Genomic DNA, 5,492 nt, shown 5'->3' with positions numbered 1-5,492 from the left:
GTTTATATGGATTACTCTCATCCTAGATGAACCAGATGGTTAGAATACTAATGGCATGCTAAACAAAATATGCTTATCCCCAGAAGCAGACCCGATAATCTAAGCAGTTCCCCAAAGTAGTGACAATCTGGGTCAGATTTAGAAAGGAGGCTGGGGATGTAGCTCAGTGGTGTAGTGCTTGCCTAGCATGAGTGAGACCCCAGGTTTGTTCCCTAGCATCACTCACAAAAAGGAATGAATTGCATTTCCATGTTCCTTGGGCTACTAGAACAAAACCCTCTAGAGTCTGCATGATTTTTCTATTATAGAAGTTATTTATTTCAGTCAAGTTTTTTGCTTAATGTTTATTCTGTTCTAGTCAAGATTAACTGTAATGCAGGGTTAACCAGCTACTCTGGAGCCATGTATCCTTTTTCTAATCAGTGGAGGACCCAGAAGACATGGCTGGTACATTTTTTTAAAGGTCCACCTGGTGAGATATTGGGGAGCCTACTCAAATGGGAAGAACCAAGAAAGAACAAGGCTTCTATTAGCAGGATTAAGAGGATAGCATTCTGGGCAATAATTAGATCTGTTAATGTGATCTAAGAATATTTGGTAGCAATCATTTTCAGCAAGTTCAATTTGGTACAACCAAAGGCCTATTTCTAAACGAGGGAACCACTGCTGCCCCAAATCAGGGCAATGTGAATGGAAAAGTAGCTGGCTGTTTCCCTGTAGTAAGTTGTTTTTAAGTCCTTTGGGTATAGTATGAGAGAGGAATAGCTGGGTCAAATGGTGGCTCCATTCCCAGATTTCCAAGGAATCTCCATACTGCTTTCCAAATTGGCTGCACCAATTAGCAGTCTCACCAGCAATGTATGAGAGTGCCTTTTCCCCCACATCCTTACCAACAATTATTGTTTTTGTCTTCATGATAGCTGCCATTATGACTGGATTGAGATGATATCTTAGAGTAGTTTTGATTTGCATTTCTCTGACTGCTAGAGATGATGAGCATTTATTCATATATTTGTTGATTGATTGTATATCCTCTTCTGAGAAGTGTTTTTCAGGTCCTTAGCCCACTTGTTGACTGAGTTATTTGTTTTTTCAGTGTTTAGCTTTTTGAGTTTTATATTCCCTACAGATTAGTGCTCTATCTGATGTGGGAGGGGTAAAAATTTGCTCCCAAGATGTAGGTTCTCTGTTCACATCAAAGTTTGTTTCTTTTGTGGAGAAGAAACTTTTTAGTTTGAGTCCACCCCATTTATTGGTTCTTGGTTTTAATTCTTGCACTATAGGAGTCTTATTAAGGAAGTTGGGGCCTAATCCCACATGATGAAGATTAGGGCCTATTTTTTATTCTATTAGATGCAGCCTCTGGTTTAATTCCTAGGTCCTATAGGGACACAGCCACTTCAATGTTTTAGCAGCACCATTTACAATAGCTAAACTGTGGAGCCAACCTAGATGTCCTTCAGCGGATGAATGGATAAAAAAATGTGGCATATATACAATGGAATTTTACTCAGTATTAAAAAAGAACAAAATCATGGCATTTACAGGTAAATGGATGACATTGGAGAAGATAATGCTAAATGAAGGCAGCCAATCCCAAAACAACAAATGCCAAATGTTTTCTCTGATATAAGAAGGTTGACTCATAGTAGGGTAGGGAGGGAGAGCATGGGAGGAATAGATGAATTATAGATAGGGAAGAAGGGTCAGAGGGTAAGGGAGGGGCAGGGGATTAGCAAGGATGGTGGAATGTGATTGACATCATTATACAAAGTACATGTATGAAGACTTTAATTGGGTGTCAACATACTTTATATACAAACAGAGATATGAAAAATTGTGGCATATATGTGTATCAAGAATTGTGATGCAAAAAATAAAACAACGAAGTACATGTATAAAGGTATAAATTGGCATGAACATACTTTATATACAGAGATATGAAAAATTGTTCCCTATATGTGTAATAAGAATTGTAATTCTTCCCACTGCTGTCATATATTTTTAAAAAATACAAAAAAAGAAAAATAAATTTAAAAAAAGAAAAGTATCTGGACTTTGAAAGACAACACAGAATTAAAGTAACAGCAAGAGGCAAAATGACAGAGATGCCCAAATAGCCCGTCCCATTACAGGTTTGGTTTAGCAATTTCTTAGTTCAACCAGCATTCACTTCAGAGGGTTTAATGTGGCTTGCACCTCAGTGCAATTCTTCTAGATGTCATTGTCTGTTTTTCACTCAGTTGCAGCTGAGTCTCTGAACTCAGGGACTGATCCAGATGTTATCAGTCACTTACCAGCAGAACAGATCTTAGAACAGCTTCCTCAAATCCTACCTTTGCAAAAAAAAAAGGGGGGGGGGGGCTCTAGTATCAAATAGTCATTTTTTTTTCTTGTCCATTATCAGCTGGTAGAGGCACCATACAGAGTTTGTGGCTTATTCTGCTTTGCTGGCACTCTCTCTGGCAGTTATATGGAAATCTTAAGGCCTTGGCACTGTACAGTGCTGTAGAGGGGGCAGGAAAACCTGGCAGAGTTCTCTTGAGAGTGGATCCAATGAAATCTGTCTTGGGAGGAACTTAATCTGGACCCAGTCACAGGAGTAGCTGATGCTGAGTTGGCTGGAGGGTACTGGGAATGTTTCACATACAAGTTCTAGTGGGGATTTGAGTGATTTGTCAGTAGCAGGGAAGTCCTTCAAATGTTCCTTCTGCTCCACAATGCTGGAAAGCAGAAGGTCTTCTCAGATTTTGTTAACTTAAAAAAAGATAAATTCCAGCCAGGAACAGTGGCACATGCCTGTAATCCCAGCAATTTGAGCGGCGAAGGTATGAGAATCACAAGTTCAAAGCCACTTTCAGCAACTTAGTGAGACCCTAAGCAATTTAGCAACATCCTGTCTTAAAAAAAATAAATAAATAAAATAAAAAGACCTGGAGATATAGCTCAGTAGTCAAATGCCCACAGGTTCAATCCTTAATTCCAATAGCAAAAAGAAAGAAAAATAATTTCCCTGGCTTGTTACCTAATATTTCACAGAATCAATTAAATGGTTGAAGAATTAGTTTTATAAAGCAAGGCAGAAACAAGGGATTATGGACACCAGGAAAACAAGCTAGTGAGGATGCTCCCTGGGGTGTCTTTATAACTCCATACAGCCAATGTAACTGGGCTCCTGCATTATCATTGCACTATTTTCAACTCTTCTGTGATTGTGTGTTACTATTTTAATTTTTGGAGCCTGACTGTATCACTTTATTGGCAAATTGTGGATCACAGACATCTGTGGATGAAAGAAATAAATTTCTGAGACCCATTTGGTGCCCTGTGTAGAAAGATAACTACAAAATGGCCATTACTAGAGAAAGAAGAACTGGTCTTAAATGATAAATTTATTAAGTATTGAGTTCAAACTTGTATGCCATCAAACACAGTTTAAACTTTCATTTGTAGGCAATAAGAATTCATAACTATGTCTTAAGCAAAATATTCTTATTAGAACTGTATCTCAGCAAAACTTTGGCAAAAATGCAGATGATAATACTGTAACTCTAAATATCTATTCATAGAGAATTCAGGAGACCTATAAAATTCTTGAAAACAGATGATAAGTGTCTTAACCACCATAATAATGGTGGTGGGATTGGGGAGGATGAAAGATAAAGAATGGATTTAGACCTTATTTTGAAAGTAGAATTTTGGAGATTTTGTAACTCACTGGGTGTGAGAGATAATAGAAGTGGAGCAAAGATAGCATAAATTTCTCAACAAACAAATTGAAATGCTGATAAAAGGTAATTAATTTAGTTTTGTGCCTACCATAGTTGAAATATACTGTAGATTCAAGAATATCCATATATCAATTTAGAGTTTGGTGGCAGAAAAAGGAAGTTCACACATAGAGACCTTATTGAGAGCTATAGGTTTGAGAGTCTTTCGCATAAGAAGTCCAAAGACTCCAGAGATATACTGAAAAAGAAGCCTGTAGAAAACACAGCATTAAGTGAAAAAAAAATAGTAAATTATTTTTTTGGTGGAAGCTAAGAAAACAGACTGAATCAATCATTAACTTAGCATTATCCCTAACCTCCTTCAGAGTTGCAAAGAGAAATCATTATTACAGCATTGAAGAATAAATTCATGGCCATGAAGTTTAAAAAGTATTTTTTCTTTATTTTTTTTAGCATAAAGAAAGTTAAATAGGGCTGGGGATGTGGCTCAAGCAGTAGCACGCTCGCCTGGCATGTGTGCAGCCCGGGTTCGATTCTCAGCACCACATAGGAACAAAGATGTTGTGTCTGCCGAAAACTAAAAAATAAATATTAAAAGTTCTCTCTCTCTCCCTCTCTCTCTCTCTCTCTCATGCTCTCTCTTAAAAAAAAAGTTAAATAAATGGTAACTTGAATAGGAGGTAGAGATAAAGAAAGGCCATTCAAAAACATAACCTTACAGAGTAGAGTTATTACAATATAGAAAATTGATTCTCTAATTCAGGTTTAGTTTAATGTGATTAACTTATTTTAAGGAATAGGTTCATTTATTATTTGAATTATGTACCAACTATTAAGAATTCATAATATATTACTTATTCATTTATTATAAGTTAATGTTGAATGGTTAAAATTTTCAAATATTTATGTTTAACTACACATAATGCATAATGATGAATTAGAATCCTATATTTATGGGTTATTCTTGAATTGTATGCAAATACTTCTTTGCAAACAAGCACAATATAAAATAAATTAATATATTTGAAAGGTAATTATTTGACATAAAATAAGATTTGAACTTTAGAACAAGCCAAGAGATAAGAATATATTTGTATAATAATCTTTAGCATTAAATGAGAAGTGATATTTTTTGATGAAAAAATATATTCACATAAAAAAGGAAAAGTTAAAAGACACCACTAAGGGATAAGTTATTATATTCAACATTTGTAAAGATAAATTCTCAACTGTTATTTCATCCTTTTTAAGTTAATGTTGAAAACTTAAACAAGCAAAAAAGAAAATCAGTATCCTCAAATATATAGTTATAATGGTCCTAAGACTAATTATAATTGTATAATATATAATTATATAATATGTATAATGTATAATATGTCTTAAACCATGCCCAACTTTCCTACCAAAGTACAACAAACTGATGTACAAGTTACCAATGTGCCAAGGTTTGAGACACCAGCTCACCGAGTGAATGCTCTTGGTCTTAAGCAGCATTGTTTACCTGGTGTTTTCTCAAAACTACATTATGGAGGTGTTCCACCATGCAAAGTATTTGCAAATTACTGTTTTAATTGATAAAATGTTTGTTACATACTAATAACCAAATGCTTTTTCCTGAAAGAGTTGAAAATGAAATATCAACTATTAATATTTTTCTTATGATGAAACCATACATGATCTGATATCAAAGTTATACACATAATGAAAATGTAAATAAAATCATTCATCACTCCTCATTTTAAACAATAGAGACATTGTAAA

The 5,492-nt window shown here is 35.0% G+C and overlaps 1 pseudogene; it reads right to left on the bottom strand.

Moving 5' to 3' along the window:
• Positions 1-320: 320 nt before the first annotated feature.
• Positions 321-5,225, bottom strand: LOC114102082 (torsin-1A-interacting protein 2-like; annotated as a pseudogene).
• Between the last annotated feature and the right edge of the window lie 267 nt (positions 5,226-5,492).

This window comes from Marmota flaviventris, chromosome 7 (assembly GCF_047511675.1).
Source record: "Marmota flaviventris isolate mMarFla1 chromosome 7, mMarFla1.hap1, whole genome shotgun sequence".
Lineage (NCBI taxonomy): Eukaryota > Metazoa > Chordata > Mammalia > Rodentia > Sciuridae > Marmota > Marmota flaviventris.
This window is presented reverse-complemented; position numbering and strand designations above follow the sequence as displayed.